The sequence below is a fragment of the Calonectris borealis genome, chromosome 4 (assembly GCF_964195595.1).
Source record: "Calonectris borealis chromosome 4, bCalBor7.hap1.2, whole genome shotgun sequence".
Classification (NCBI taxonomy): domain Eukaryota; kingdom Metazoa; phylum Chordata; class Aves; order Procellariiformes; family Procellariidae; genus Calonectris; species Calonectris borealis.
This window is the reverse complement of record NC_134315.1, coordinates 39,930,381-39,943,389: the sequence shown is the minus strand read 5'-3', so window position 1 is coordinate 39,943,389 and position 13,009 is coordinate 39,930,381.

The following is a 13,009-nucleotide window of genomic DNA, read 5'->3' as shown; positions in this document are numbered from 1 at the left end:
CTCAGGGAAAGTGCAGGAAAGGTGTTAAACTGGCAGCCCTTCAGACTCCAGCCCTGTCTTTACAGGATAAGAGTAGTAATGGAAACTTCCCCCCTCTAATTCCTTGAAAATTGTGTCTTATCCTAGTCTCAGGGTAACCTCCCCCACATTCATTAAATCTTTGGCATCTCAGCTAGGGTTTGCAACACAGTTGTTACTGGTAGTATTATTTAATGTGGAAACTCGTGCTCCAGCAACTTGACTGAGATCACCAACCTGTTGGCATAGTGCCCCTATATTTTCATTCGTATGCATCATGTTTTCTCAAGAGTTAAGAGTGAAATGTACAGATCTTGTAGTAGCTTTAAGTCCATGAATACTGTGCTGTAAATAAAAGGCTGGTAATAAAATTATTATGGCAAAATATCACAGGCTGTGTAAAACACTAAGGTAGGAAATATTATCATGGAACAACGTTTCACTGCTGAAACAAAAACTCTCTGCATTTGTCACGCTCAGTAAAGGAGTTGATATCTAAACTTATCTTAAATTTTCAGACTTCAGGAATATACCCACACCTTCCATAATCACAACAGAATAATAACATAATAAATCAGTTTTATGAGTCCTGTCTCTATTAAATCATGTGAATAGTAATTAAATTGTGCAATGAAGGAGCCACTGAATTCAACTTCAGCAAAAATCATCTTCCTGTCTTCTTTCAGGAAAAAGATTAGGTTTAGAGGTGAGAAGTAAATGGAGTGAGATAAAAAGGTAGGGTGTTCCTCACACTGCTTTTCAACTGTGTTTTTCACTGTTTGGCATAAAAGGATATTTACAGTGCTGGAAGCAGACAATGTATGGGTAACTGAAAATTAGTGTTTGCAATCTAGAACCTGAAAAAAATAGAAATCTAACCTTTGGTAATTAGCTGTAGGGTAGTAACAGCCATGACAGGTGATTGTTGTAGATATCCATGTGGGTCAACACTAGCTGAGCTGCTCACCTTTAAAAGGAAGCACTCTCATTCCATTCAGCTTATCTCTCTATCCCTATTAAACACATTTCTTCCACCTCAGCTCCCAGCCTGCTAGAGGGTTGTATAAGTCACATGAAAGCACTGCCAAGTAGGCACTAATTGGTGCCCCAACTGGCAATCTCAGAAGACAGGCCAAGGAAGGAAACTGAAATACTTTCCAGGTCAGCTCAAAGGCACTTTGGGGCAAACGTGGAAAGCTCGCAGCGCTCCTGCCTGTGTTTACATCTTTTCCAGCACAGTCAGGCCAATGTTTTTAATGAGCATCAATTATTCCCTTCTGAATAATTGTTTTAACAAAGAGTACCAAGTTTTTTCCACATTTGAGCTGTGGATGTTACTGAAACTAGATCCTTTTACATACATGTATGCATCCACTACTAGATCTTGTATTCAGTATTATATCAAAAAGCAGACCTTTATGGGAATAGAAAATAAACTTAACTCTGAAAGTGTTTGTCAGCAAACCTGAGCCTATGTGGGCATTGATCCTACTACCTGTGAAAGTTTGAAAAGAAGAAATCTTAATTCTTCGGAGGTGGCATTTCAGTTCCAAGTACAATTATTTTTTTACAAACAGACATTTCGAATGACTGTTGCCTAAGGGCTTTTGTTTCATTTGATGGGTATATGTTCTTTATTATTTTATTGCCACTTCTTCACCTATACCTACACGATTAGTTCATTTCAGCACAGGGACACTGAACAGAAATCTGACCTGTTATTCAGTGGAAAGCAGGGATTTCCTTTAGTCTGAAGACAACAAACGATAGTTCTCTTGACCTCATGCCAGGGGTCTACATGTCAGTTTGCATTTGCTTCTGAAATGAGATTTACTCATTTTTCAGTCTGACTTCTGACATTCCTAGTGGTCTGTATAAACAATAGAGAATAACTGTTTACACAAGGAATGATTTTAATACCTTATCCTCCTGATCCAGTTTCATTAAAGTGACTTTAAAAAAAAAAAATTCTACAGTGTTCTTTTACTGTCACTCTATCGCAAAAGCATTTATTCTGGGTTGGGACTTTTTTGTTTGTTTGTTTGTTTGTTTTTTACCCCCTCACTATAGGGTTTTTTCAATATTAGAATTGTTTGACACCAAATGATCCTTCCTTCCTGGCCCATTTTCAGTAAGGTGCTTCTTTTCTCTTTAACTGGTAGTTCAGAAACACATCCTCGCTCTAAGGACCAAGGGTATATCCTGGTACATTCCAGCTCTTGCTGGGTGGTGGCCAGAGTGTGTACCATTCCCCTCCATTTCTTCTTCACAATTTCCACATATTGCCTGCACAGAAGCTTCAGCATACTCCAGTCTCTGAGGTGAAAAATATATCTTTAACTTTGATGCACCTCTGCATAGGGCATCCAGTTGACTTTATTCTAATGAAGTATATAAGAAGTACTTACATACTAAAAGTTATGCATGTACTGAAAGGCTTTGTCAAGTCAGATTCCAAATCCTGCATTCTTTGGTATTTAAGGTCTCATTCAAAATCAAAACAGGAATGTCCAAACAGCTTTGTAAACTTATACTTTTACTGGTGCTTGGACTCCCAAATTTCTTAAATATTTTCACCAACATACTGAAATTAAACTGAACAGCTGTTATAGGTTTCCCCAAAAATTTGTAGTAACAAACACAGGCTCTAAGGCTCTATCTCATTGCAGTGGGAGTACTGAAGGGCAGTTTGGGGTAGGGGTTCATACACAGGCCTCAGCTCCTTTTTGAAGTGTGTGAATGGGGAGTTGCCTAGTTTGAGTTACAAATGCTAAAGTAGCTGAGTGTTCATATGTTAAAAGACCAGTGAAAAGCACTGCATGAATTTCTGCAGACCCTTCAATATTGGTATTTATGAGGGAGAAGTGCAGAACTATGCTTGAGAACAACCTCAGAATACTCGTACTTCTAAGACAGTGGCTCCAAACTAAAGGGTTGCTACCTCAGCTAGCATGTATGAGAAGATGAGACCAATCCAAGCTCAGCTGCAGAGGTGAAGGTCCCAACTGGAAGTAAGTCATGAGCTCAGGATGTGAAATGAGGGGAAGACTGCATTAGTAAAGAAACTGGAAATCTCACACTGTAACAGAAAAGAAAGCCCAATTTTATTTTGGCTTTTGGACATCACTATGTTTTCTTACCACACTGTAGAACAGGGTCTGAAGTGAAGACTTCTCTTAGTACCTTCCTTTTTTTTTCCTAGGGCTGGAGTGTAGAGAGTGCACTGATGACACTGCAGCACTATTTAAGTGGAAAACATACTGCAAATGTGATCAAAGAGTTAAAGCCACCCTCCTAGATATCTTGAAAAAAGCTATCAGTAGATATTTGCTCTAACAGAGTGTTGAACTTACATGGTTTTTAGCACAAGATAGCATTGTGTGATTGTATGATTGTGGAGGTTTCATTCCAGTTTAGACAGTCTGGATAGTTCCACTTCTTCCTATTCAAAGCCACTGAACCAAAATCACTTTATTAGATAGTCTTTTGCTCAGATGGGCAATTTCTTATTTGTCATCTGAACCCTCGGTATGGATGTTCTAAGGAACCTGTGCTTATCAGAAATGCTGCTATGCATCACAGGTTCCAAAAGTACTTTGACCACCTTCAAAAGATAACAGCAAAAAAAGAATAAGACAAGAAGTTAATAATAATGAGTCCTCTAAAATGAAGAGTACAGATAGTCATTGGTACTTTCCTAATACTCTGTAATGATATAATTTTTGAAGGCCTTATGTCAGTGTCTACCATGAAAATACAACTGTTGAGAAGTAGACTGTGTCATCACCCCATAAAGGTTCCATAAATAAAGCTATTATATACAAGTACAGAATGGATGAAAATTGTATCTCTTCAGTATAGCTTCCTCTGCTATTGATAAAATTGCAAGCCCTTTGGGTACAATTTAATCCTGAAATGGTTTTCCTGGAAAAGAAAAAAAAAGAAAGAGGAATTTTTAATGTTTAGAATAATTGCTGATCTATTTTTGTTGGGAATCTTTTTGATGCCTTTTTGTTTTACAAATAACAAATGCACTATAACTTGTAAGATGTGTTACTAGAAAGAGGCAATTTGAGGTTTAAGCTTTTAGTTTACTGTTTTGACTTTCCAGTTCTACTTAATGATTTTTTTTTCCAACAGAAGAGAAAAAAAGCTTATATTCATTATAATAAAGGCGAGCTATTCAAATATTCTTTCTTCAGTATGCTTGTCACCAGTGCAATAGTAAGGGTCGATTTTCATTGCAATAGGGACAAGGAATGAGAATGAATCTTCCTTTCTTCCCACTGCTTCAGTAATACAGGGTAAAGCTCTTTCCCTGTTTCCTCTGGTTCCAGATTTTCAGCTTTTCATTTAAAATGTATGACCAAGGGAGAAAGAGAATAGAATGGATTGTTAACCATGGTAATTATGGGACTCATTCATTCCTGATTACTTCAGTTCTGTCTCTCATTTATCCCAAGTGTTGGGCGCAGTTTTCCTCATCACTTGTCTTTCAGGAACTGATGTAAAGTATGTCTCAGTCTCTGCTTTGTTGTATGGGCTACCCTACTGCTCCTTTCTGGTTTAGCACTTACTTTTGAACATGCCAATTTCCACCTCCATTTTATGGTGAGTGACAAAACAGAAGTGCTTTATTTACTCGACACCTTTGTTATTCTTCTGTTATTCTTCTAATTCCTCATTCATTGAGAAGAAACAATACATTTGACAAGTCACACAATAAAAATAAGAAATAGTGAATGATGAACAGCAAATAGAGGTAGCATTTCATTGTCATTTACTTAAGGCTTCTTTTCAGTGCTCTGGCATTACAAAAGGATCTCAAAGTCAGAGAAAACACTTATTTTGAGGTTCTTTTCAGCTGACAGATGGGTGGAAGGGAACTAATTATAAATAAGTGTAAGTAATAGTAAACAAACAAATAACCTCAAAAGAAAAATAATTTAAACCATTTGCAAGTATGTATGAATAACATCTGAGCCACTTGAGCTCACTTTTGGAAAACAGATTAAACAATTGTATTACATGCCACATTTGTCACTAGTAATTTCTCCCATACTTACAAAATGGTCTAATTTAAGATAAAGTTTGAAGGCAAAAAAGAACAGACTTATTGTGAAATGAATGATGTTGCACATCTTTTGGAGATGACACTTCTATAATTACTATGGACACTGATATCTGTGAAGTGCTTTGATGGGACTATATACATAGAAAAAGAGACAATCTGTTACATGCTTTATACAGACTCGGAGGTCAGAGACCATGGTGTGCCAAGTTTCTATTTAGTCAGAGACAGCGAAGGTCTAAGGGAATTATTGAGGATTTTGTAAAGATTTAGCGTTGCTAACTGAGTTGGATGTTTCTTTAATCTGGGATCGATGAAAATGAACCCCAGGAACTACCTTTCAGCTGAAGACTGCCACAGCATGGCAGGCTATACTCATGGCTTTGGCCTCAACTATTTGAGAAGGCAGAAATCACTGTCAAGTGACCTGCTTCTAAGTTTGTGGGAGAGCAAGGCCTGTTCCCCATCCTCAAAACTGAATCAGTGTCACTCCCTGGAAATATTTAATGATCCGTTTTCTTATAAAACTTAAGCAACACATCTGACAGCTTAGTTGCTTCATATACTCTGGATCACCCACCCCACAATCTTTCTCTTCAAAGCCCTCCGCTCCCTTTCCCAATTGCTTTGCTATTCCAATCTGTTTTATGGAAAAGCCAGCAAATGTGTAAAGAAGATCCTATCCTTCTGAGTCAAGGGTCACTTCCACACCAACTTGTTCAAAATGCATGTGAGCATTTGCTTTATTCATTAAATTTTCGCATAAGTCTGTAGTCATAAAGTGTTATGAAGGACTTCTCTAAGCTTAGTACATTTCCATTAGGCACTAATAAAATGAGTGTAAAAGGAGTGAGATTCTATCTTCTGTCAGAGCAAGGGTACCCAACCTTTAGCTCTGCCCATCAGAAGGGAAGGAGGAGGGGAGAGTGGAGGTGAGTACAGGAACAGCACAGCACTAGGCTGCAGACTGGGGTAGGAAGGGAGTAAATCATCTCTACTGTCCCATCACCCCCAGTCAGCACAACTATTTGGCCACCCAACTGACACACAGGAAAATGCCCGTGGCAAATGAAATCTCTCTGCGGCTTCCATCAGGAAGCAACGGTGAGTATTCGAGAGAGAAGTTTCTTGGGAGCTAGAATTGGAGACAGGATAGAGATGTCCTTTTCTTCTGGCTTTAATATAACAGAAATGACAGCTCTAATATTCCCTGACCCAGAGTAACAAGTTTGATTTTGTTTACATTTTGAAATATAAACACTGAAAACACTTCATCTCATCAGTCATATTGCATCCCGGTGACCACGTTAGCAGTTAGCTCAGAGGTGGTAAGAAGGGAGATATATTACTGTGCATAAAGCACAGTTACAACTGTAAAGGTTGAATTACACTTTGAAAATGGAATCTATGCATTAATAACTCAGATCAGGTTTTTCTCCTAAAGCTAAATCAATGAATTCTATTAAACGATTTTTTTTTTTGTGTGGTTCATACTTTTTATTCCAAAAAGGATATTATTCGAAATTTCTGTTATAATGCACCTGTCATTAACAGTTCTGGAAAAGATAATGAGCCCCTAGCAAGCCGTAGTGAGCAGTTATTACGCAAACTGAACCACTGTCTCCAGTGGGTGCAGAGTTCAGTCTAGCCCTAACCCACCAGAGCACGGAGAAAAGTCTCTGGTCTCACTTGAAGAACCCACCATAGGACTGTGCCACCAGTGAGGTGCACTTGATGAGAAAGCTACCGCATCATTGCAATGACCGAGCAGTTTTTAATGACTCCTGTAGTAAGAGTGGTGATCCTCAAATAGTGGTATTTCCTCACACATGCTTTAGATATAAGTGGAATAATATCTAGCATAAGAATGTAACAGCATTATGAGATGTTTCTGATGTTTTATCTTTCAGTTCACTCTTTGTGTTTTCTGGATGAAGTTGTGAAGGAAAATGGTAATAATAGTTCTGGCTGAGCAGTTTAATTACTTTTTAGACGAGTCCCCTGTAGTGATAACACTCCAGTTTCTTCTGTCTTTGACATGAGACTTGTCTGGGGACTGAAGGAGGCTGGGGGAGGGGGGAAGAGGAAAATGAATCCTCCCAAGTAATCCTAAACAGAGTAAAGAACTTCAATGTGTCTGCTTTCTCTCCCAGTTTGTGTCACAGAAAACTCACCTTTGTTTCGGGAGTGAAACATGCCGATTCAAATTGGTACTTACCGTCTCTCTTGGCAAGTCAAACATAATCAGTGGTAATGTTTTTAATTGAAACTGATTCATACGGTGCCAGCAGAGTTCCTCTGGAAGTCAGTTTTGCACAAGGGAGTGAGAGGGATGAGCTCAATGAAACAGGGAATAAACCAATTACAGAGGTCAAAATGAACAATAAACCCATTTTAAATTAAATTCTTCTGAGTTAAAATATTTGACACTCGGACCCTGTGAGTGCAACATGTTCTGCTTCTTATATTCACCTACTGCTGGCCAGTGCCAGGGACACTGCTGTGGGCTTTTGTTCTGAGCCGGTATCGCAGCTCTTGTGTTCTTAAAGATTGACCACTAGCAGAGCTGTATTGTCCTAATACCCTAAGTCAGACATGACTAAATTAGTTCTTCACTACTTTTAGAAAGTTCTCTTTACTTTGCTTTGTAGTGCTGTGAAGCAAAAGCATCAAAACTATTGCTTAAAAAACTCAAATGAGACCCGCAGCTGAGGCAAGGACAAATTATTTCAATAGGCAAGGGATTGTTTGAGTCTGTATTTCTGTTTTGAAATCTCAGTCCTTTTGCTTTAGGTCTTGACATGCAGCCACACAATTTTCCAAAGGATTTGAACAGTCATACAATTATATACACAACCTGCATGTGTGCACACATCAGCCCCCCCAGTGGTGATTTTCAGTTGGATATTTTATTCTTTGTACTTGTATTTTTGAGTGTGAATTAAAATAAATTCTTATTTTGTGCTTTGTTTTCAAAAGCTTGCCTACAGTTTTCCTTGGCTTTTGTCTTCTCCTTTTATCATTTGAGCAATGGGACATGAAATGAAGAAAAGAAAGATCAAGAAAATGATAGAAGGTTTGGAAAGTAAGATCTGTGAGGGGAGAAAAAGGTTAATAGGATAAGTGGGATGTTCAATCTAAAGAAAAGAAGACTTAGGGAAAGCATGATAGCTCTCTACAGATATGTAAAGGGACAAAAGAAATTATTCTCATTAGTCACCCAAGACAGAGTAATATTCTTGAGCTGTTGCAAAGAAAATCTAGGTTAAATATTATGAAAAACTCTGAAACTATAAAAACACATAGACAATGAAACAAACTGCCAAAGGATGTTAGGGAGTCACTGTCTCCAGAGGTATTCAAGGTGAAACAGCTACTCATCTATTAGAGATGGGTTTGGACCAAACAAATTAAAAGAAGTAACACGACACAGGAGGGATGAAATGGATAGATGACCCAGCAAAGGTCCTTTCAGACTCAAACGATTCTGGGGACGAAAGACAATGTTTGAAGGAATGTTAAACACAGTAAGACATGAAAAAGAGTGCATATGAAGTGGCAAAAAGAGAAAAATGGAGAGAGGACTTTTAAAAAGTTATAGTGTTTAATAGCAAAAGAAATGAAAGACACAAGTTTTAAATATTAAAAAAGTAAAAGAAATACCTCATCACTGCTATTAAACCTAAATCTTGCCAACAGCTTTGAATACTTGCAAATATACATATCTGGGTAATCTTTTTGCACTCAGTTGTCTATGAAAGCAAGTGCAAGCACACTGAATGTAATCCAGAGCTTGTATAACGTTGCATTTCGCTATTTTGATATATGCATCCAGGCACAGCCTTGTTGATGGAGGGGTAGAGTGTTACTGGATTATTATAGGAGATGCTATGATTATTGTCCAAAAACCAAAATGAAATATTTTTTAGGCTTCTGCATTTTGAGCCATAACTTGTTCTCCATATAGCAATATTAATTTCAGTAGAGCCACTTCAAAATGAAGATACCGTGCATTATGAGGAAGAATGGTGCAATCTGGCCTCCTATCATGTGTAATAACTATAACTATTTATTAAGCATGAGGATCATTTATGACTTCATATTTCCCATTCTACTGAGAGAAAAGATTAACATACATTTCCTATACGCTTTGGCTTGATAATGAAATTCCAGGGTCTAAATTCATTATGAACAGTGACATTCATCCAATGAGAAATACCAAATAAGAACACATTGCTTACACCTGGTAATACATTTCATTTAGGTAGAAAGCATCAATATGGCTGTATTTGGCGACACATGCAATGCTACTGCACCCCACTTTCATGCTGATCAGTGTGAAGAGTGAGAGAGGTGACTGATTACTTTTGTGTGGACTCAAGTGTGCTGGAATCCCTGTAAACGTACTGTGGCAGGTCTGCAGCCTTTGCTGGAGCTCATGCATTGAGAAAGCAAATGAGTGTTGCATTGTAGCACCACAGGTCAGGAGGAGATGGTTTTCTTCAGGATATGTATTCTCACAAGAAGCAGTCCAGATTTTCAGACTTCTTGTATGGTGACTGAACTGCAAGACTACATTGATACATTCAGGCTGGTGATTTCATGCTGTCGTGGTTTAACCGCAGCTGGCAACTAAGCACCGGTGGGATGGGGGAGAGAATCAGAAGAGTAAAAGTGAGAAAACTTGTGGGTTGAGATAAAGACAGTTTAATAGGTAAAGCAAAAGCCACGTACGCAAGCAAAGCAAAACAAGGAATTCGTTCACTACTTCCTATTGGCAGGCAGGTGTTCAGCCATCTCCAGGAAAGCAGGGCTCCATCATGCGCAATGGTTACTTGGGAAGACAAACGCCATCACTCCAAATCCCCTTCCTTCTTCTTCCCCCAGCTTTATATACTGAGCATGACGTCATATGGTATGGAATACCCTGTTGGTCAGTTGGGTTAGCTGTCCTGGCTATGCTCCCTCCCAGCTTCTTGTGCACCTGGCAGGGAATGGGAAGATGAAAAGTCCTTGACGCTACTTGACTCACTGCATAGTCTGTCTTGTCTCTTGATTCTTTCAGTCAAGGATCATGCTGGTGTACTCATACCAGAAAAACCTTCAAATGCTGATAAACAAAGTAAATGAGATATAATTAACATTTACATATTGGGTATACAGATATTATTGAAATATTATTGAAGAAAAATCCAACCAAAGTTATACTGTTATCTATCATTTCTGTTTAGCCAAATACAGGCATCTAAGCATAAATTCAGAAATTAGATGGTTTCTCTGGGTAATTCTTTATGGGTAATCTCTGCTTGGTTAGTCAGATACTCTTCCACACATGCGAGGACAGAAGAAGGTGCCTATAAACCATGGCTGCTTAAAATACCATAACGATCTTACACTATCTTCTGTCTGAACTGTTCTATGTTTCTATTAACGTGTGTTGTGGTTTAACCTGGCAGGCAGCCAAATACGACGCAGCCGCTCGCTCACTCCCCCCGTCGGTGGGGCGGGGAGAGAATCGGAAGGGTAAGAGTGAGAAAAACTCATGGATTGAGATAAAGACAGTTTAATAGAACAGAAAAAGGAAAATAATAATAATAATGATAGAATATACAAAATGAGTGATGCACAATGCAATTACTCACCACCCATGCTGACCGATAACCAAGTAGCGATCGGTACTTCCCGGATCACGTCTACAATTCATATACTGAGCATGATGTCACATGGTATGGAATACCCCATTAGCCAGCTGGGCTGGCTGTCCTGATTATGTTCCCTCCCATCTTGTGTACCTAGCTCAGTCAGTAGGCACGGGAGCTGTCCTTGGACTAGGAGGGCACTTAGCAACAACTGAAAACATCAGTGTGTTATCAACATTCTCCTCACACTAAATCCAAAACACAGCACTAGGAAGAAATTTAACCCTATCCCAGCCGAAACCAGGACAACGTGGAATTAAATAATATAGAAATTACCTTCTGTTGATGTGACATTGTGTAAAGTATCAGTTTCTTTTCTGTTGCTTGATTAATACTTCCATGATTTGTAGGTGTCTTAAAATCCGAGAATAAAATTACAACTGATTCCCACTTCCAACTAAAGTAATGAAAATAACACTTGAGGAGGACCCTGTCAGGAGGCCAGGTTGGCATTCTTTTCAGCCAAGCATATTTAAGACCAAATATGTTTTTATATTGATATATGTTCTTTTATATGTTAATCTAATTCTTAATACTTTTGCTCTGGGGCTTCTGACTACATCAGTTACCACAAGAGGAGTTCACATTGGGAAAATTCAATAATTTGTGCCAAGGGTTAACTGAATCCATAGTAAATCCTTTCTTTTCTTTTTCCGTTTATGTGAACTGCTGGTCTAGACTCTAAAAAACCATATTTGTTTTTCAGATTTAATTGCAAAGTTAATTTAATAGCTGTTTAATAACACTTCGGTTGTGTTTTATGTAATCCTACATATCGGAAAATATACAGAGCAGTCATCTCAAAGAGTGAAGGTGATACAAGGCCCCAAAGACATGTGCAACGAACCAAGGACCTGCTAGACCTCAATTTACATAGCCAAATCCTTTCCTCTCAACTTTAAATCCTTAAAACACAATTTATTTAATCCCTGCTATAGTCAAACACACTGAGCGTGTGTAACAATACATCACAATCATTAGCACAAAACCTTAAAATAGTGTATTGAATTTGTATAAAACAGCCAAATCCTTTGAGATCTTAGGTGTCACATCTAGACTTTCTGAAGGAAACACTGTTTTAAAAGTTGGTACCACAATGATATTGCTGGCTCTTGTGTCCAAGTCCTATAACATAATGTGCTTCCAGCAATAATTTTTCAATATCAAAAAGGGGAGACTAGACAACTCCCAGAGGTGATACTGGAGTATATTGCTTTTCATCTCTAAGGGGTTGGCCACACTGTAGTTGTAGATGTGAATTATGCTTTTATAGTATATTCAAGCTAATTCTAAACTATCACAATTGCAGGTTACGTTGTAGCTGCAGGTTCAGCACTGCACAGGATCTGGTGTTGTTTACTGCACCTCTCCTGACCTGTTAAAATACTGGGTTAATCTTTGGGAAACCACAGATATACTTTTGGTTTTAAATGGTGGCATTCCGCTTGTGTATGAATGCTTAAGCCGCAGTGCAGATATAGCAAAGGTCACTAGCTCAAATTTAGCCCAAAGGACTGCTGATTGTTTAATTGCCTGAACGAAAGGAGTGAAATGAAATGGAATGAAATTCTCCAAGTCCAAATCTTGAGGAAGATATGTCCATCTATTAAACTCCATAGTCACATGCATCACTTGGTGGTGGAGTGAAATAATACACATACATGTTAAGCTGTTCCCTGAAGCTAATCTATTCATGCCACAAATTAGAAGCTCCTGCTCTGTTATTGTGCCTATGTTCTGAATTTCAGCCTCTAGGACAGTAATTTTTTTGTCCTAGGGTAAAATTTTCCAAAACACTTCACTTTCATCATTGAAGAATGCATAAGCACATCTTGAATTGTTTGTGTCATCTTTGAAAATGGATTTGGAAGCCTAATTTTTCTAATCCTTTGGCAGATGTTCCTCCTGAGCTCTATCAGGTTTGTTCACTTGGTACAATGCATTTTTAAAGTTACCTGTGATGTTAACAGTCTGGCTGAAAAAAGGATGTGAGAGTAGTTTTGTTACAGTGGTTACTGCAATTCTCCTTTAGTGAAAGGGGTACCACGCAGTAAGTGTCTACACTCCATAATGATTCAACAACTATGAATCTACATTTAAACTAGAGTGGTGATCCAGACAACCTAAAGAAAGATTTTTGAAGGGGTTTTGCATGCTGGGAAGGTTCACAGCTTGTTTCTTTACACAGACCTATTTTTGTTGAAAGCTGGGGCTGATTCAT